This window comes from Macaca nemestrina, chromosome 11 (assembly GCF_043159975.1).
Source record: "Macaca nemestrina isolate mMacNem1 chromosome 11, mMacNem.hap1, whole genome shotgun sequence".
Classification (NCBI taxonomy): domain Eukaryota; kingdom Metazoa; phylum Chordata; class Mammalia; order Primates; family Cercopithecidae; genus Macaca; species Macaca nemestrina.
Genome location: NC_092135.1, coordinates 31,526,794 through 31,548,665, shown reverse-complemented (window position 1 = coordinate 31,548,665; position 21,872 = coordinate 31,526,794).

Genomic DNA, 21,872 nt, shown 5'->3' with positions numbered 1-21,872 from the left:
GATATTTCGGATCCCTTTGAAGTCTATAGGGCCAAAGGAAATATCCTCGGATAACAAAGAGAAAGAAGCTTTCTGAGAAACTTCTTTGTGTTCTGTGAAATCATCTCACAGAGTTACAGCTTTCCCCTCAAGAAGCCTTTCGCTAAGACAGTTCTTGTGGAATTGGCAAAGTGATATTTGGAAGCCCATACAGGGTTATGGGGAAAAAGGAAATATCCTCAGATGAAATCTGGAAAGAAGCTTTCTGAGAAACTGCTTAGTGTTCTGTTAATTCATCTCACAGAGTTACATGTGTATTTCGAGGATCTCTTTGCTAGCTCTATTTCTGTGGAATCTGAGAACAGATATTTCGGATCCCTTTGAAGACTATAGGGCCAATGGAAATATCCTCCGATAACAAAGAGAAAGAAGCTTTCTGAGAAACTTCTTTGTGTTCTGTGAAATCATCTCACAGAGTTACAGCTTTCCCCTCCAGAAGCCTTTCGCTAAGACAGTTCTTGTGGAATAGGCAAAGTGATATTTGGAAGCCCATAGAGGGCTATGGTGAAAAAGGAAATATCCTCAGATGAAATCTGGAAAGAAGCTTTCTGAGAAACTGCTTAGTGTTCTGTTAATTCATCTCACAGAGTTACATGTTTATTTCGAGGATCTCTTTGCTAGCCCTATTTGTGTGGAATCTGAGAACAGATATTTCGGATCCCTTTGAAGACTATAGGGCCAAAGGAAATATCCTCCGATAACAAAGAGAAAGAAGCTTTCTGAGAAACTTCTTTGTGTTCTGTGAAATCATCTCACAGAGTTACAGCTTTCCCCCGAAGAAGCCTTTCGCTAAGACAGTTCTTATGGAAATGGCAAAGTGATATTTGGAAGCCCATAGAGGGCTATGGTGAAAAAGGATATATCCTCAGATGAAATCTGGAAAGAAGCTTTCTGAGAAACTGCTTAGTGTTCTGTGAATTCATCTCACAGAGTTACATGTGTATTTCGAGGATCTCTTTGCTACCCTATTTCTGTGCAATCTGAGAACAGATATTTCGGATCCCTTTGAAGACTATAGTGCCAAAGGAAATATCCTCCGATAACAAAGAGAAAGAAGCTTTCTGAGAAACTTCTTTGTGTTCTGTGAAATCATCTCGCAGAGTTACAGCTTTCCCCTCTAGAAGCCTTTCGCTAAGAAAGTTCTTGTGGAATTTGAAAAGTGATATTTGGAAGCCCATAGAAGGCTATGGTGAAAAAGGAAATATCGTCAGATGAAATCTGGAAAGAAGCTTTCTGCGAAACTGCTTAGTGTTCTGTTAATTCATCTCACGGAGTTACATGTGTATTTCGAGGATCTCTTTGCTAGCCCTATTTCTGTGGAATCTGAGAACAGATATTTCGGATCCCTTCGAAGACTATAGGGCCAAAGGAAATATCCTCGGATAACAAAGAGAAAGAAGCTTTCTGAGAAACTTCTTTGTGTTCTGTGAAATCATCTCACAGAGTTACAGCTTTCCCCTCAAGAAGCCTTTCGCTAAGACAGTTCTTGTGGAATTGGCAAAGTGATATTTGGAAGCCCATAGAGGGCTACGGTGAAAAAGGAAGTATCGTCAGATGAAATCTGGAAAGAAGCTTTCTGAGAAACTGCTTAGTGTTCTGTTAATTCATCTCACAGAGTTACATGTGTATTTCGAGGATGTCGTTGCTAGCCCTATTTCTGTGGAAACTGAGAAAAGATATTTCGGATCCCTTTGAAGACTATAGGGCCAAAGGAAATATCCTCCGATAACAAAGAGAAAGAAGCTTTCTGAGAAACTTCTTTGTGTTCTGTGAAATCATCTCACAGAGTTACAGCTTTCCCCTCAAGAAGCCTTTCACTAAGACAGTTCTTGTGGAATTGGCAAAGTGATATTTGGAAGCCCATAGAAGGCTATGGTGAAAAAGGAAATATCCTCAGATGAAATCTGGAAAGAAGCTTTCTGCGAAACTGCTTAGTGTTCTGTTAATTCATCTCACAGAGTTACATGTGTATTTCGAGGATCTCTTTGCTAGCTCTATTTCTGTGGAATCTGAGAACAGATATTTCGGATCCCTTTGAAGACTATAGGGCCAAAGGAAATATCCTCCGATAACAAAGAGAATGAAGCTTTCTGAGAAACTTCTTTGTGTTCTGTGAAATCATCTCACAGAGTTACAGCTTTCCCCTCAAGAAGCCTTTCGCTAAGACAGTTCTTGTGGAATTGGCAAAGTGATATTTAGAAGCCCATAGAGGGCTATGGTGAAAAAGGAAATATCCTCAGATGAAATCTGGAAAGAAGCTTTCTGAGAAACTGCTTAGTGTTCTGTTAATTCATCTCACAGAGTTTCATGTGTATTTCGAGGATCTCTTTGCTAGCCCTATTTCTGTGGAATCTGAGAACAGATATTTCGGATCCCTTTGAAGACTATAGGGCCAAAGGAAATATCCTCCGATAACAAAGAGAAAGAAGCTTTCTGAGAAACTTCATTGTGTTCTGTGAAATCATCTCACAGAGTTACAGCTTTCCCCTGAAGAAGCCTTTCGCTAAGACAGTTCTTGTGGAATTGGCAAAGTGATATTTGGAAGCCCATAGAGGGCTATGGTGAAAAAGGAAATATCCTCAGATGAAATCTGGAAAGAAGCTTTCTGAGAAACTGCTTGGAGTTCTGTGAATTCATCTCACAGAATTACATGTGTATTTCGAGGATCTCTTTGCTAGCCCTATTTCTGTGGAAACTGAGAAAAATATTTCGGATCCCTTTGAAGACTATAGGGCCAAAGGAAAAATCCTCCGATAACAAAGAGAAAGAAGCTTTCTGAGAAACTTCTTTGTGTTCTGTGAAATCATCTCACAGAGTTACAGCTTTCCCCTCAAGAAGCCTTTCGCTAAGACAGTTCTTGTGGAATTGGCAAAGTGATATTTGGAAGCCCATAGAGGGCTACGGTGAAAAAGGAAATATCCTCAGATGAAATCTGGAAAGAAGCTTTCTGAGAAACTGCTTAGTGTTCTGTTAATTCATCTCACAGAGTTACATGTGTATTTCGAGGATCTCTTTGCTAACCCTATTTCTGTGGAAACTGAGAACAGATATTTCGGATCCCTTGGAAGACTATAGGGCCAAAGGAAATATCCTCCGATAACAAAGAGAAAGAAGCTTTCTGAGAAACTTCTTTGTGTTCTGTGAAATCATCTCACAGAGTTACAGCTTTCCCCTCAAGAAGCCTTTCGCTAAGACAGTTCTTGTGGAATTGGCAAAGTGATATTTGGAAGCCCATAGAGGGCTATGGTGAAAAAGGAAATATCCTCAGATGAAATCTGGAAAGAAGCTTTCTGAGAAACTGCTTAGTGTTCTGTTAATTCATCTCACAGAGTTACATGTGTATTTCGAGGATCTCTTTGCTAGCCCTATTTCTGTGGAAACTGAGAACAGAAATTTCGAATCCCTTTGAAGACTATAGGGCCAAAGGAAATATCCTCCGATAACAAAGAGAAAGAAGCTTTCTGAGAAACTTCCTTGTGTTCTGTGAAATCATCTCACAGAGTTACAGCTTTCCCCTCAAGAAGCCTTTCGCTAAGACAGTTCTTGTGGAATTGGCAAAGTGATATTTGGAAGCCCATAGAGGGCTAAGGGGAAAAAGGAAATATCGTTAGATGAAATCTGGAAAGAAGCTTTCTGAGAAACTGCTTAGTGTTCTGTTAATTCATCTCACAGAGTTACATGTGTATTTCGAGGATCTCTTTGCTAGCCCTATTTCTGTGGAATCTGAGAACAGATATTTCGGATCCCTTTGAAGACTATAGGGCCAAAGGAAATATCCTCCGATAACAAAGAGAAAGAAGCTTTCTGAGAAACTTCTTTGTGTTCTGTGAAATCATCTCACAGAGTTACAGCTTTCCCCTCAAGAAGCCTTTCGCTAAGACAGTTCTTGTGGAATTTGAAAAGTGATATTTAGAAGCCCATAGAGGGTTATGGGGAAAAAGGAAATATCCTCAGATGAAATCTGGAAAGAAGCTTTCTGAGAAATTGCTTAGTGTTCTGTTAATTCATCTCACAGAGTTACATGTGTATTTCGAGGATCTCTTTGCTAGCCCTATTTCTGTGGAATCTGAGAAAAGATATTTCGGATCCCTTTGAAGACTATAAGGCCAAAGGAAATATCCTCCAATAACAAAGAGAAAAAAGCTTTCTGAGAAACTTCTTTGTGTTCTGTGAAATCATCTCACAGAGTTACAGCTTTCCCCTCAAGAAGCCTTTCGCTAAGACAGTTCTTGTGGAATTGGCAAAGTGATATTTGGAAGCCCATAGAGGGCTACGGTGAAAAAGGAAATATCCTCAGATGAAATCTGGAAAGAAGCTTTCTGAGAAACTGCTTGGAGTTCTGTGAATTCATCTCACAGAATTACATGTGTATTTCGAGGATCTCTTTGCTAGCCCTATTTCTGTGGAAACTGAGAAAAATATTTCGGATCCCTTTGAAGACTATAGGGCCAAAGGAAAAATCCTCCGATAACAAAGAGAAAGAAGCTTTCTGAGAAACTTCTTTGTGTTCTGTGAAATCATCTCACAGAGTTACAGCTTTCCCCTCAAGAAGCCTTTCGCTAAGACAGTTCTTGTGGAATTGGCAAAGTGATATTTGGAAGCCCATAGAGGGCTACGGTGAAAAAGGAAATATCCTCAGATGAAATCTGGAAAGAAGCTTTCTGAGAAACTGCTTAGTGTTCTGTTAATTCATCTCACAGAGTTACATGTGTATTTCGAGGATCTCTTTGCTAACCCTATTTCTGTGGAAACTGAGAACAGATATTTCGGATCCCTTGGAAGTCTATAGGGCCAAAGGAAATATCCTCCGATAACAAAGAGAAAGAAGCTTTCTGAGAAACTTCTTTGTGTTCTGTGAAATCATCTCACAGAGTTACAGCTTTCCCCTCAAGAAGCCTTTCGCTAAGACAGTTCTTGTGGAATTGGCAAAGTGATATTTGGAAGCCCATAGAGGGCTATGGTGAAAAAGGAAATATCCTCAGATGAAATCTGGAAAGAAGATTTCTGAGAAACTGCTTAGTGTTCTGTTAATTCATCTCACAGAGTTACATGTGTATTTCGAGGATCTCTTTGCTAGCCATATTTCTGTGGAAACTGAGAACAGAAATTTCGGATCCCTTTGAAGACTATAGGGCCAAAGGAAATATCCTCCGATAACAAAGAGAAAGAAGCTTTCTGAGAAACTTCCTTGTGTTCTGTGAAATCATCTCACAGAGTTACAGCTTTCCCCTCAAGAAGCCTTTCGCTAAGACAGTTCTTGTGGAATTGGCAAAGTGATATTTGGAAGCCCATAGAGGGCTAAGGGGAAAAAGGAAATATCGTTAGATGAAATCTGGAAAGAAGCTTTCTGAGAAACTGCTTAGTGTTCTGTTAATTCATCTCACAGAGTTACATGTGTATTTCGAGGATCTCTTTGCTAGCCCTATTTCTGTGGAATCTGAGAACAGATATTTCGGATCCCTTTGAAGACTATAGGGCCAAAGGAAATATCCTCCGATTACAAAGAGAAAGAAGCTTTCTGAGAAACTTCTTTGTGTTCTGTGAAATCATCTCACAGAGTTACAGCTTTCCCCTCAAGAAGCCTTTCGCTAAGACAGTTCTTGTGGAATTGGCAAAGTGATATTTGGAAGCCCATACAGGGCTATGGTGAAAAAGGAAATATCGTCAGATGAAATCTGGAAAGAAGCTTACTGAGAAACTGCTTAGTGTTCTGTGAATTCATCTCACAGAGTTACATGTGTATTTCGAGGATCTCTTTGCTAGCCCTATTTCTGTGGAAACTGAGAACAGATATTTCGGATCCCTTTGAAGACTATAGGGCCAACGGAAATATCCTCGGATAACAAAGAGAAAGAAGCTTTCTGAGAAACTTCTTTGTGTTCTGTGAAATCATCTCACAGAGTTACAGCTTTCCCCTGAAGAAGCCTTTCGCTAAGACAGTTCTTGTGGAATTGGCAAAGTGATATTTGGAAGCCCATAGAGGGCTATGGTGAAAAAGGAAATACCGTCAGATGAAATCTGGAAAGAAGCTTTCTGAGAAACTGCTTAGTGTTCTGTTAATTCATCTCACAGAGTTACATGTGTATTTCGAGGATCTCTTTGCTAGCTCTATTTCTGTGGAAACTGAGAACAGATATTTCGGATCCCTTTGAAGTCCGTAGGGACAAAGGAAATATCCTCCGATAACAAAGGGAAAGAAGCTTTCTGAGAAACTTCTTTGTGTTCTGTGAAATCATCTCACAGAGTTACAGCTTTCCCCTGAAGAAGCCTTTCGCTAAGACAGTTCTTGTGGAATTGGCAAAGTGATATTTGGAAGCCCATAGAGGGCTACGGTGAAAAAGGAAATATCCTCAGATGAAATCTGGAAAGAAGCTTTCTGAGAAACTGCTTGGAGTTCTGTGAATTCATCTCACAGAATTACATGTGTATTTCGAGGATCTCTTTGCTAGCCCTATTTCTGTGGAAATTGAGAAAAGATATTTCGGATCCCTTTGAAGACTATAGGGCCAAAGGAAAAATCCTCCGATAACAAAGAGAAAGAAGCTTTCTGAGAAACTTCTTTGTGTTCTGTGAAATCATCTCACAGAGTTACAGCTTTCCCCTCAAGAAGCCTTTCGCTAAGACAGTTCTTGTGGAATTGGCAAAGTGATATTTGGAAGCCCATAGAGGGCTACGGTGAAAAAGGAAAATCCTCAGATGAAATCTGGAAAGAAGCTTTCTGAGAAACTGCTTAGTGTTCTGTTAATTCATCTCACAGAGTTACATGTGTATTTCGAGGATCTCTTTGCTAACCCTATTTCTGTGGAAACTGAGAACAGATATTTCGGATCCCTTGGAAGACTATAGGGCCAAGGGAAATATCCTCCGATAACAAAGAGAAAGAAGCTTTCTGAGAAACTTCTTTGTGTTCTGTGAAATCATCTCACAGAGTTACAGCTTTCCCCTCAAGAAGCCTTTCGCTAAGACAGTTCTTGTGGAATTGGCAAAGTGATATTTGGAAGCCCATAGATGGCTATGGTGAAAAAGGAAATATCCTCAGATGAAATCTGGAAAGAAGCTTTCTGAGAAACTGCTTAGTGTTCTGTTAATTCATCTCACAGAGTTACATGTGTATTTCGAGGATCTCTTTGCTAGCCCTATTTCTGTGGAAACTGAGAACAGAAATTTCGGATCCCTTTGAAGACTATAGGGCCAAAGGAAATATCCTCCGATAACAAAGAGAAAGAAGCTTTCTGAGAAACTTCCTTGTGTTCTGTGAAATCATCTCACAGAGTTACAGCTTTCCCCTCAAGAAGCCTTTCGCTAAGACAGTTCTTGTGGAATTGGCAAAGTGATATTTGGAAGCCCATAGAGGGCTAAGGGGAAAAAGGAAATATCGTTAGATGAAATCTGGAAAGAAGCTTTCTGAGAAACTGCTTAGTGTTCTGTTAATTCATCTCACAGAGTTACATGTGTATTTCGAGGATCTCTTTGCTAGCCCTATTTCTGTGGAATCTGAGAACAGATATTTCGGATCCCTTTGAAGACTATAGGGCCAAAGGAAATATCCTCCGATTACAAAGAGAAAGAAGCTTTCTGAGAAACTTCTTTGTGTTCTGTGAAATCATCTCACAGAGTTACAGCTTTCCCCTCAAGAAGCCTTTCGCTAAGACAGTTCTTGTGGAATTGGCAAAGTGATATTTGGAAGCCCATACAGGGCTATGGTGAAAAAGGAAATATCGTCAGATGAAATCTGGAAAGAAGCTTACTGAGAAACTGCTTAGTGTTCTGTGAATTCATCTCACAGAGTTACATGTGTATTTCGAGGATCTCTTTGCTAGCCCTATTTCTGTGGAAACTGAGAACAGATATTTCGGATCCCTTTGAAGACTATAGGGCCAACGGAAATATCCTCCGATAACAAAGAGAAAGAAGCTTTCTGAGAAACTTCTTTGTGTTCTGTGAAATCATCTCACAGAGTTACAGCTTTCCCCTGAAGAAGCCTTTCGCTAAGACAGTTCTTGTGGAATTGGCAAAGTGATATTTGGAAGCCCATAGAGGGCTATGGTGAAAAAGGAAATATCGTCAGATGAAATCTGGAAAGAAGCTTTCTGAGAAACTGCTTAGTGTTCTGTTAATTCATCCCACAGAGTTACATGTGTATTTCGAGGATCTCTTTGCTAGCTCTATTTCTGTGGAAACTGAGAACAGATATTTCGGATCCCTTTGAAGTCCGTAGGGACAAAGGAAATATCCTCCGATAACAAAGGGAAAGAAGCTTTCTGAGAAACTTCTTTGTGTTCTGTGAAATCATCTCACAGAGTTACAGCTTTCCCCTGAAGAAGCCTTTCGCTAAGACAGTTCTTGTGGAATTGGCAAAGTGATATTTGGAAGCCCATAGAGGGCTACGGTGAAAAAGGAAATATCCTCAGATGAAATCTGGAAAGAAGCTTTCTGAGAAACTGCTTTTAGTTCTGTGAATTCATCTCACAGAATTACATGTGTATTTCGAGGATCTCTTTGCTAGCCCTATTTCTGTGGAAATTGAGAAAAGATATTTCGGATCCCTTTGAAGACTATAGGGCCAAAGGAAAAATCCTCCGATAACAAAGAGAAAGAAGCTTTCTGAGAAACTTCTTTGTGTTCTGTGAAATCATCTCACAGAGTTACAGCTTTCCCCTCAAGAAGCCTTTCGCTAAGACAGTTCTTGTGGAATTGGCAAAGTGATATTTGGAAGCCCATAGAGGGCTATGGTGAAAAAGGAAATATCGTCAGATGAAATCTGGAAAGAAGCTTTCTGCGAAACTGCTTAGTGTTCTGTTAATTCATCTCACAGAGTTACATGTGTATTTCGAGGATCTCTTTCCTAGTCCTATTTCTGTGGAATCTGAAAACAGATATTTCGGATCCCTTTGAAGACTATGGGGCCAAAGGAAATATCCTCGGATAACAAAGAGAAAGAAGCTTTCTGAGAAACTTCTTTGTGTTCTGTGAAATCATCTCACAGAGTTACAGCTTTCCCCTCAAGAAGCCTTTCGCTAAGACAGTTCTTGTGGAATTGGCAAAGTGATATTTGGAAGCCCATAGAGGGCTATGGTGAAAAAGGAAATATCGTCAGATGAAATCTGGAAAGAAGCTTTCTGAGAAACTGCTTAGTGTTCTGTTAATTCATCTCACAGAGTTACATGTGTATTTCGAGGATCTCTTTGCTAGCCCTATTTCTGTGGAAACTGAGAACAGATATTTCGGATCCCTTTGAAGACTATAGGGCCAACGGAAATATCCTCCGATAACAAAGAGAAAGAAGCTTTCTGAGAAACTTCTTTGTGTTCTGTGAAATCATCTCACAGAGTTACAGCTTTCCCCTCAAGAAGCCTTTCGCTAAGACAGTTCTTGTGGAATTGGCAAAGTGATATTTGGAAGCCCATAGAGGGCTATGGTGAAAAAGGAAATATCGTCAGATGAAATCTGGAAAGAAGCTTTCTGAGAAACTGTTTAGTGTTCTGTTAATTCATCTCACAGAGTTACATGTGTATTTCGAGGATCTCTTTGCTAGCTCTATTTCTGTGGAATCTGAGAACAGATATTTCGGATCCCTTTGAAGACTATAGGGCCAAAGGAAATATCCTCCGATAACAAAGAGAAAGAAGCTTTCTGAGAAACTTCTTTGTGTTCTGTGAAATAATCTCACAGAGTTACAGCTTTCCCCTCCAGAAGCCTTTCGCTAAGACAGTTCTTGTGGAATAGGCAAAGTGATATTTGGAAGCCCATAGAGGGCTATGGTGAAAAAGGAAATATCCTCAGATGAAATCTGGAAAGAAGCTTTCTGAGAAACTGCTTAGTGTTCTGTTAATTCATCTCACAGAGTTACATGTTTATTTCGAGGATCTCTTTGCTAGCCCTATTTCTGTGGAATCTGAGAACAGATATTTCGGATCCCTTTGAAGACTATAGGGCCAAAGGAAATATCCTCCGAAAACAAAGAGAAAGAAGCTTTCTGAGAAACTTCTTTGTGTTCTGTGAAATCATCTCACAGAGTTACAGCTTTCCCCTCAAGAAGCCTTTCGCTAAGACAGTTCTTGTGGAATTGGCAAAGTGATATTTGGAAGCCCATAGAGGGCTACGGTGAAAAAGGAAATATCGTCAGATGAAATCTGGAAAGAAGCTTTCTGAGAAACTGCTTAGTGTTCTGTTAATTCATCTCACAGAGTTACATGTGTATTTCGAGGATCTCTTTGCTAGCCCTATTTCTGTGGAATCTGAGAACAGATATTTCGGATCCCTTTGAAGACTATAGGGCCAAAGGAAATATCCTCCGATAACAAAGAGAAAGAAGCTTTCTGAGAAACTTCTTTGTGTTCTGTGAAATCATCTCACAGAGTTACAACTTTCCCCTCAATAAGCCTTTCGCTAAGACAGTTCTTGTGGAATTGGCAAAGTGATATTTGGAAGCCCATAGAGGGCTATGGTGAAAAAGGAAATATCCTCAGATGAAATCTGGAAAGAAGCTTTCTGCGAAACTGCTTAGTGTTCTGTTAATTCATCTCACAGAGTTCCATGTGTATGTCGAGGTTCTGTTTGATAGCTCTATTTCTGTGGAATCTGAGAACAGATATTTCGGATATCTTTGAAGACTATAGGGCCAAAGGAAATATCCTCCGATAACAAAGAGAAAGAAGCTTTCTGCGAAACTTCTTTGTGTTCTGTGAAATCATCTCACAGAGTTACAGCTTTCCCCTCAATAAGCCTTTCACTAAGACAGTTCTTGTGGAATTGGCAAAGTGATATTTGGAAGCCCATAGAGGTCTATGGTGAAAAAGGAAATATCCTCAGATGAAATCTGGAAAGAAGCTTTCTGCGAAACTGCTTAGTGTTCTGTTAATTCATCTCACAGAGTTACATGTGTATTTCGAGGATCTCTTTGCTAGCCCTATTTCTGTGGAATCTGAGAACAGATATTTCGGATCCCTTTGAAGACTATAGGGCCAAAGGAAATATCCTCCGATAACAAAGAGAAAGAAGCTTTCTGAGAAACTTCTTTGTGTTCTGTGAAATCATCTCACAGAGTTACAGCTTTCCCCTCAAGAAGCCTTTCGCTAAGACAGTTCTTGTGGAATTTGAAAAGTGATATTTAGAAGCCCATAGAGGGTTATGGGGAAAAAGGAAATATCCTCAGATGAAATCTGGAAAGAAGCTTTCTGAGAAATTGCTTAGTGTTCTGTTAATTCATCTCACAGAGTTACATGTGTATTTCGAGGATCTCTTTGCTAGCCCTATTTCTGTGGAATCTGAGAAAAGATATTTCGGATCCCTTTGAAGACTATAAGGCCAAAGGAAATATCCTCCAATAACAAAGAGAAAAAAGCTTTCTGAGAAACTTCTTTGTGTTCTGTGAAATCATCTCACAGAGTTACAGCTTTCCCCTCAAGAAGCCTTTCGCTAAGACAGTTCTTGTGGAATTGGCAAAGTGATATTTGGAAGCCCATAGAGGGCTACGGTGAAAAAGGAAATATCCTCAGATGAAATCTGGAAAGAAGCTTTCTGAGAAACTGCTTGGAGTTCTGTGAATTCATCTCACAGAATTACATGTGTATTTCGAGGATCTCTTTGCTAGCCCTATTTCTGTGGAAACTGAGAAAAATATTTCGGATCCCTTTGAAGACTATAGGGCCAAAGGAAAAATCCTCCGATAACAAAGAGAAAGAAGCTTTCTGAGAAACTTCTTTGTGTTCTGTGAAATCATCTCACAGAGTTACAGCTTTCCCCTCAAGAAGCCTTTCGCTAAGACAGTTCTTGTGGAATTGGCAAAGTGATATTTGGAAGCCCATAGAGGGCTACGGTGAAAAAGGAAATATCCTCAGATGAAATCTGGAAAGAAGCTTTCTGAGAAACTGCTTAGTGTTCTGTTAATTCATCTCACAGAGTTACATGTGTATTTCGAGGATCTCTTTGCTAACCCTATTTCTGTGGAAACTGAGAACAGATATTTCGGATCCCTTGGAAGTCTATAGGGCCAAAGGAAATATCCTCCGATAACAAAGAGAAAGAAGCTTTCTGAGAAACTTCTTTGTGTTCTGTGAAATCATCTCACAGAGTTACAGCTTTCCCCTCAAGAAGCCTTTCGCTAAGACAGTTCTTGTGGAATTGGCAAAGTGATATTTGGAAGCCCATAGAGGGCTATGGTGAAAAAGGAAATATCCTCAGATGAAATCTGGAAAGAAGATTTCTGAGAAACTGCTTAGTGTTCTGTTAATTCATCTCACAGAGTTACATGTGTATTTCGAGGATCTCTTTGCTAGCCATATTTCTGTGGAAACTGAGAACAGAAATTTCGGATCCCTTTGAAGACTATAGGGCCAAAGGAAATATCCTCCGATAACAAAGAGAAAGAAGCTTTCTGAGAAACTTCCTTGTGTTCTGTGAAATCATCTCACAGAGTTACAGCTTTCCCCTCAAGAAGCCTTTCGCTAAGACAGTTCTTGTGGAATTGGCAAAGTGATATTTGGAAGCCCATAGAGGGCTAAGGGGAAAAAGGAAATATCGTTAGATGAAATCTGGAAAGAAGCTTTCTGAGAAACTGCTTAGTGTTCTGTTAATTCATCTCACAGAGTTACATGTGTATTTCGAGGATCTCTTTGCTAGCCCTATTTCTGTGGAATCTGAGAACAGATATTTCGGATCCCTTTGAAGACTATAGGGCCAAAGGAAATATCCTCCGATTACAAAGAGAAAGAAGCTTTCTGAGAAACTTCTTTGTGTTCTGTGAAATCATCTCACAGAGTTACAGCTTTCCCCTCAAGAAGCCTTTCGCTAAGACAGTTCTTGTGGAATTGGCAAAGTGATATTTGGAAGCCCATACAGGGCTATGGTGAAAAAGGAAATATCGTCAGATGAAATCTGGAAAGAAGCTTACTGAGAAACTGCTTAGTGTTCTGTGAATTCATCTCACAGAGTTACATGTGTATTTCGAGGATCTCTTTGCTAGCCCTATTTCTGTGGAAACTGAGAACAGATATTTCGGATCCCTTTGAAGACTATAGGGCCAACGGAAATATCCTCGGATAACAAAGAGAAAGAAGCTTTCTGAGAAACTTCTTTGTGTTCTGTGAAATCATCTCACAGAGTTACAGCTTTCCCCTGAAGAAGCCTTTCGCTAAGACAGTTCTTGTGGAATTGGCAAAGTGATATTTGGAAGCCCATAGAGGGCTATGGTGAAAAAGGAAATACCGTCAGATGAAATCTGGAAAGAAGCTTTCTGAGAAACTGCTTAGTGTTCTGTTAATTCATCTCACAGAGTTACATGTGTATTTCGAGGATCTCTTTGCTAGCTCTATTTCTGTGGAAACTGAGAACAGATATTTCGGATCCCTTTGAAGTCCGTAGGGACAAAGGAAATATCCTCCGATAACAAAGGGAAAGAAGCTTTCTGAGAAACTTCTTTGTGTTCTGTGAAATCATCTCACAGAGTTACAGCTTTCCCCTGAAGAAGCCTTTCGCTAAGACAGTTCTTGTGGAATTGGCAAAGTGATATTTGGAAGCCCATAGAGGGCTACGGTGAAAAAGGAAATATCCTCAGATGAAATCTGGAAAGAAGCTTTCTGAGAAACTGCTTGGAGTTCTGTGAATTCATCTCACAGAATTACATGTGTATTTCGAGGATCTCTTTGCTAGCCCTATTTCTGTGGAAATTGAGAAAAGATATTTCGGATCCCTTTGAAGACTATAGGGCCAAAGGAAAAATCCTCCGATAACAAAGAGAAAGAAGCTTTCTGAGAAACTTCTTTGTGTTCTGTGAAATCATCTCACAGAGTTACAGCTTTCCCCTCAAGAAGCCTTTCGCTAAGACAGTTCTTGTGGAATTGGCAAAGTGATATTTGGAAGCCCATAGAGGGCTACGGTGAAAAAGGAAAATCCTCAGATGAAATCTGGAAAGAAGCTTTCTGAGAAACTGCTTAGTGTTCTGTTAATTCATCTCACAGAGTTACATGTGTATTTCGAGGATCTCTTTGCTAACCCTATTTCTGTGGAAACTGAGAACAGATATTTCGGATCCCTTGGAAGACTATAGGGCCAAGGGAAATATCCTCCGATAACAAAGAGAAAGAAGCTTTCTGAGAAACTTCTTTGTGTTCTGTGAAATCATCTCACAGAGTTACAGCTTTCCCCTCAAGAAGCCTTTCGCTAAGACAGTTCTTGTGGAATTGGCAAAGTGATATTTGGAAGCCCATAGATGGCTATGGTGAAAAAGGAAATATCCTCAGATGAAATCTGGAAAGAAGCTTTCTGAGAAACTGCTTAGTGTTCTGTTAATTCATCTCACAGAGTTACATGTGTATTTCGAGGATCTCTTTGCTAGCCCTATTTCTGTGGAAACTGAGAACAGAAATTTCGGATCCCTTTGAAGACTATAGGGCCAAAGGAAATATCCTCCGATAACAAAGAGAAAGAAGCTTTCTGAGAAACTTCCTTGTGTTCTGTGAAATCATCTCACAGAGTTACAGCTTTCCCCTCAAGAAGCCTTTCGCTAAGACAGTTCTTGTGGAATTGGCAAAGTGATATTTGGAAGCCCATAGAGGGCTAAGGGGAAAAAGGAAATATCGTTAGATGAAATCTGGAAAGAAGCTTTCTGAGAAACTGCTTAGTGTTCTGTTAATTCATCTCACAGAGTTACATGTGTATTTCGAGGATCTCTTTGCTAGCCCTATTTCTGTGGAATCTGAGAACAGATATTTCGGATCCCTTTGAAGACTATAGGGCCAAAGGAAATATCCTCCGATTACAAAGAGAAAGAAGCTTTCTGAGAAACTTCTTTGTGTTCTGTGAAATCATCTCACAGAGTTACAGCTTTCCCCTCAAGAAGCCTTTCGCTAAGACAGTTCTTGTGGAATTGGCAAAGTGATATTTGGAAGCCCATACAGGGCTATGGTGAAAAAGGAAATATCGTCAGATGAAATCTGGAAAGAAGCTTACTGAGAAACTGCTTAGTGTTCTGTGAATTCATCTCACAGAGTTACATGTGTATTTCGAGGATCTCTTTGCTAGCCCTATTTCTGTGGAAACTGAGAACAGATATTTCGGATCCCTTTGAAGACTATAGGGCCAACGGAAATATCCTCCGATAACAAAGAGAAAGAAGCTTTCTGAGAAACTTCTTTGTGTTCTGTGAAATCATCTCACAGAGTTACAGCTTTCCCCTGAAGAAGCCTTTCGCTAAGACAGTTCTTGTGGAATTGGCAAAGTGATATTTGGAAGCCCATAGAGGGCTATGGTGAAAAAGGAAATATCGTCAGATGAAATCTGGAAAGAAGCTTTCTGAGAAACTGCTTAGTGTTCTGTTAATTCATCCCACAGAGTTACATGTGTATTTCGAGGATCTCTTTGCTAGCTCTATTTCTGTGGAAACTGAGAACAGATATTTCGGATCCCTTTGAAGTCCGTAGGGACAAAGGAAATATCCTCCGATAACAAAGGGAAAGAAGCTTTCTGAGAAACTTCTTTGTGTTCTGTGAAATCATCTCACAGAGTTACAGCTTTCCCCTGAAGAAGCCTTTCGCTAAGACAGTTCTTGTGGAATTGGCAAAGTGATATTTGGAAGCCCATAGAGGGCTACGGTGAAAAAGGAAATATCCTCAGATGAAATCTGGAAAGAAGCTTTCTGAGAAACTGCTTTTAGTTCTGTGAATTCATCTCACAGAATTACATGTGTATTTCGAGGATCTCTTTGCTAGCCCTATTTCTGTGGAAATTGAGAAAAGATATTTCGGATCCCTTTGAAGACTATAGGGCCAAAGGAAAAATCCTCCGATAACAAAGAGAAAGAAGCTTTCTGAGAAACTTCTTTGTGTTCTGTGAAATCATCTCACAGAGTTACAGCTTTCCCCTCAAGAAGCCTTTCGCTAAGACAGTTCTTGTGGAATTGGCAAAGTGATATTTGGAAGCCCATAGAGGGCTATGGTGAAAAAGGAAATATCGTCAGATGAAATCTGGAAAGAAGCTTTCTGCGAAACTGCTTAGTGTTCTGTTAATTCATCTCACAGAGTTACATGTGTATTTCGAGGATCTCTTTCCTAGTCCTATTTCTGTGGAATCTGAAAACAGATATTTCGGATCCCTTTGAAGACTATGGGGCCAAAGGAAATATCCTCGGATAACAAAGAGAAAGAAGCTTTCTGAGAAACTTCTTTGTGTTCTGTGAAATCATCTCACAGAGTTACAGCTTTCCCCTCAAGAAGCCTTTCGCTAAGACAGTTCTTGTGGAATTGGCAAAGTGATATTTGGAAGCCCATAGAGGGCTATGGTGAAAAAGGAAATATCGTCAGATGAAATCTGGAAAGAAGCTTTCTGAGAAACTGCTTAGTGTTCTGTTAATTCATCTCACAGAGTTACATGTGTATTTCGAGGATCTCTTTGCTAGCCCTATTTCTGTGGAAACTGAGAACAGATATTTCGGATCCCTTTGAAGACTATAGGGCCAACGGAAATATCCTCCGATAACAAAGAGAAAGAAGCTTTCTGAGAAACTTCTTTGTGTTCTGTGAAATCATCTCACAGAGTTACAGCTTTCCCCTCAAGAAGCCTTTCGCTAAGACAGTTCTTGTGGAATTGGCAAAGTGATATTTGGAAGCCCATAGAGGGCTATGGTGAAAAAGGAAATATCGTCAGATGAAATCTGGAAAGAAGCTTTCTGAGAAACTGTTTAGTGTTCTGTTAATTCATCTCACAGAGTTACATGTGTATTTCGAGGATCTCTTTGCTAGCTCTATTTCTGTGGAATCTGAGAACAGATATTTCGGATCCCTTTGAAGACTATAGGGCCAAAGGAAATATCCTCCGATAACAAAGAGAAAGAAGCTTTCTGAGAAACTTCTTTGTGTTCTGTGAAATAATCTCACAGAGTTACAGCTTTCCCCTCCAGAAGCCTTTCGCTAAGACAGTTCTTGTGGAATAGGCAAAGTGATATTTGGAAGCCCATAGAGGGCTATGGTGAAAAAGGAAATATCCTCAGATGAAATCTGGAAAGAAGCTTTCTGAGAAACTGCTTAGTGTTCTGTTAATTCATCTCACAGAGTTACATGTTTATTTCGAGGATCTCTTTGCTAGCCCTATTTCTGTGGAATCTGAGAACAGATATTTCGGATCCCTTTGAAGACTATAGGGCCAAAGGAAATATCCTCCGAAAACAAAGAGAAAGAAGCTTTCTGAGAAACTTCTTTGTGTTCTGTGAAATCATCTCACAGAGTTACAGCTTTCCCCTCAAGAAGCCTTTCGCTAAGACAGTTCTTGTGGAATTGGCAAAGTGATATTTGGAAGCCCATAGAGGGCTACGGTGAAAAAGGAAATATCGTCAGATGAAATCTGGAAAGAAGCTTTCTGAGAAACTGCTTAGTGTTCTGTTAATTCATCTCACAGAGTTACATGTGTATTTCGAGGATCTCTTTGCTAGCCCTATTTCTGTGGAATCTGAGAACAGATATTTCGGATCCCTTTGAAGACTATAGGGCCAAAGGAAATATCCTCCGATAACAAAGAGAAAGAAGCTTTCTGAGAAACTTCTTTGTGTTCTGTGAAATCATCTCACAGAGTTACAACTTTCCCCTCAATAAGCCTTTCGCTAAGACAGTTCTTGTGGAATTGGCAAAGTGATATTTGGAAGCCCATAGAGGGCTATGGTGAAAAAGGAAATATCCTCAGATGAAATCTGGAAAGAAGCTTTCTGCGAAACTGCTTAGTGTTCTGTTAATTCATCTCACAGAGTTCCATGTGTATGTCGAGGTTCTGTTTGATAGCTCTATTTCTGTGGAATCTGAGAACAGATATTTCGGATATCTTTGAAGACTATAGGGCCAAAGGAAATATCCTCCGATAACAAAGAGAAAGAAGCTTTCTGCGAAACTTCTTTGTGTTCTGTGAAATCATCTCACAGAGTTACAGCTTTCCCCTCAATAAGCCTTTCACTAAGACAGTTCTTGTGGAATTGGCAAAGTGATATTTGGAAGCCCATAGAGGTCTATGGTGAAAAAGGAAATATCCTCAGATGAAATCTGGAAAGAAGCTTTCTGCGAAACTGCTTAGTGTTCTGTTAATTCATCTCACAGAGTTACATGTGTATTTCGAGGATCTCTTTGCTAGCCCTATTTCTGTGGAATCTGAGAACAGATATTTCGGATCCCTTTGAAGACTATAGGGCCAAAGGAAATATCCTCCGATAACAAAGAGAAAGAAGCTTTCTGAGAAACTTCTTTGTGTTCTGTGAAATCATCTCACAGAGTTACAGCTTTCCCCTCAAGAAGCCTTTCGCTAAGACAGTTCTTGTGGAATTGGCAAAGTGATATTTGGAATCCCATAGAGGGCTATGGTGAAAAAGGAAATATCGTCAGATGAAATCTAGAAAGAAGCTTTCTGAAAAACTGCTTAGTGTTCTGTTAATTCATCTCACAGAGTTACATGTGTATTTCGAGGATCTCTTTGCTAGTCCTATTTCTGTGGAATCTCAGAACAGATATTTCGGATCCCTTTGAAGACTATAGGGCCAAAGGAAATATCCTCCGATAACAAAGAGAAAGAAGCTTTGTGAGAAACTTCATTGTGTTCTGTGAAATCATCTCACAGAGTTACAGCTTTCCCCTGAAGAAGCCTTTCGCTAAGACAGTTCTTGTGGAATTGGCAAAGTGATATTTGGAAGCCCATAGAGGGCTATGGGGAAAAAGGAAATATCCTCAGATGAAACCTGGAAAGAAGCTTTCTGCGAAACTGCTTAGTGTTCTGTGAATTCATCTCACAGAGTTACATGTGTATTTCGAGGATGTCTTTGCTAACCCTATTTCTGTGGAAACTGAGAACAGATATTCCGGATCCCTTTGAAGACTATAGGGCCTAAGGAAATATCCTCCGATAACAAAGAGAAAGAAGCTTTCTGACAAACTTCTTTGTGTTCTGTGAAATCATCTCACAGAGTTACAGCTTTCCCCTGAAGAAGCCTTTCGCTAAGACAGTTCTTGTGGAATTGGCAAAGTGATATTTGGAAGCCCATAGAGGGCTATGGTGAAAAAGGAAATATCGTCAGATGAAATCTGGAATGAAGTTTTCTGAGAAACTGCTTAGTGTTCTGTTAATTCATCTCACAGAGTTACATGTGTATTTCGAGGATCTCTTTGCTAGCTCTATTTCTGTGGAATCTGAGAACAGATATTTCGGATCCCTTTGAAGACTATAGGGCCAAAGGAAATATCCTCCGATAACAAAGAGAAAGAAGCTTTCTGAGAAACTTCTTTGTGTTCTGTGAAATCATCTCACACAGTTACAGCTTTCCCCTCAAGAAGCCTTTCGCTAAGACAGTTCTTGTGGAATTGGCAAAGTGATATTTGGAAGCCCATAGAGGGCTATGGTGAAAAAGGAAATATCGTCAGATGAAATCTGGAATGAAGTTTTCTGAGAAACTGCTTAGTGTTCTGTTAATTCATCTCACAGAGTTACATGTGTATTTCGAGGATCTCTTTGCTAGCCCTATTTCTGTGGAATCTGAGAACAGATATTTCGGATCCCTTTGAAGACTATAGGGCCAAAGGAAATATCCTCCGATAACAAAGAGAAAGAAGCTTTCTGAGAAACTTCTTTGTGTTCTGTGAAATCATCTCACAGAGTTACAGCTTTCCCCTCAAGAAGCCTTTCGCTAAGACAGTTCTTGTGGAATTGGCAAAGTGATATTTGGAAGCCCTTAGAGGGCTATGGTGAAAAAGGAAATATCCTCAGATGAAATCTGGAAAGAAGCTTTCTGCGAAACTGCTTAGTGTTCTGTTAATTCATCTCACAGAGTTACATGTGTATTTCGAGGATCTCTTTGCTAGCTCTATTTCTGTGGAATCTGAGAACAGATATTTCGGATCCCTTTGAAGACTATAGGGCCAAAGGAAATATCCTCCGATAACAAAGAGAAAGAAGCTTTCTGAGAAACTTCTTTGTGTTCTGTGAAATCATCTGACAGAGTTACAGCTTTCCCCTCAAGAAGCCTTTCGCTAAGACAGTTCTTGTGGAATTGGCAAAGTGATATTTGGAAGCCCATAGAGGGCTATGGTGAAAAAGGAAATATCCTCAGATGAAATCTGGAAAGAAGCTTTCTGAGAAACTGCTTAGTGTTCTGTTAATTCATCTCACAGAGTTACATGTGTATTTCGAGGGTCTCTTTGCTAGCCCTATTTCTGTGGAATCTGAGAACAGATATTTCGGATCCCTTTGAAGACTATAGGGCCAAAGGAAATATCCTCCGATAACAAAGAGAAAGAAGCTTTCTGAGAAACTTCTTTGTGTTCTGTGAAATCATCTCACAGAGTTACAGCTTTCCCCTCAAGAAGCCTTTCGCTAAGACAGTTCTTGTGGAATTGGCAAAGTGATATTTGGAAGCCCATAGAGGGCTATGGTGAAAAAGGAAATATCGTCAGATGAAATCTGGAAAGAAGCTTTCTGCGATACTGCTTAGTGTTCTGTTAATTCATCTCACAGAGTTCCATGTGTATGTCGAGGTTCTGTTTGATAGCTCTATTTCTGTGGAATCTGAGAACAGATATTTCGGATCACTTTGAAGACTATAGGGCCAAAGGAAATATCCTCCGATAACAAAGAGAAAGAAGCTTTCTGAGAAACTTCTTTGTGTTCTGTGAAATCATCTCACAGAGTTACAGCTTTCCCCTCAATAAGCCTTTCACTAAGACAGTTCTTGTGGAATTGGCAAAGTGATATTTGGAAGCCCATAGAAGGCTATGGTGAAAAAGGAAATATCCTCAGATGAAATCTGGAAAGAAGCTTTCTGCGAAACTGCTTAGTGTTCTGTTAATTCATCTCACAGAGTTACATGTGTATTTCGAGGATGTCTTTGCTAGCCCTTTTTCTGTGGAATCTGAGAACAGATATTTCGGATCCCTTTGAAGACTATAGGGCCAAAGGAAATATCCTCCGATAACAAAGAGAAAGAAGCTTTCTGAGAAACTTCTTTGTGTTCTGTGAAATCATCTCACAGAGTTACAGCTTTCCCCTCAAGAAGCCTTTCGCTAAGACCATTCTTGTGGAATTGGCAAAGTGATATTTGGAAGCCCATAGAGGGCTATGGGGAAAAAGGAAATATCGTCAGATGAAATCTGGAAAGAAGCTTTCTGAGAAACTCCTTAGTGTTCTGTTAATTCATCTCACAGAGTTACATGTGTATTTCGAGGATCTCTTTGCTAGCCCTATTTCTGTGGAATCTGAAAACAGATATTTCGGATCCCTTTGAAGACTATAGGGCCAAAGGAAATATCCTCGGATAACAAACGAAAGAAGCTTTCTGAGAAACTTCTTTGTGTTCTGTGAAATCATCTCACAGAGTTACAGCTTTCCCCTCAAGAAGCCTTTTGCTAAGACAGTTCTTGTGGAATTGGCAAAGTGATATTTGGAAGCCCATAGAGGGCTATGGTGAAAAAGGAAATATCCTCAGATGAAATCTGGAAAGAAGCTTTCTGAGAAACTGCTTAGTGTTCTGTTAATTCATCTCACAGAGTTACATGTGTATTTCGAGGATCTCTTTGCTAGCCCTATTTCTGTGGAATCTGAGAACAGATATTTCGGATCCCTTTGAAGACTATAGGGCCAAAGGAAATATCCTACGATGACAAAGAGAAAGAAGCTTTCTGAGAAACTTCTTTGTGTTCTGTGAAATCATCTCACAGAGTTACAGCTTTCCCCTCAAGAAGCCTTTCGCTAAGACAGTTCTTGTGGAATTGGCAAAGTGATATTTGGAAGCCCATTGAGGGCTATGGGGAAAAAGGAAATATCCTCAGATGAAATCTGGAAAGAAGCTTTCTGAGAAACTCCTTAGTGTTCTGTTA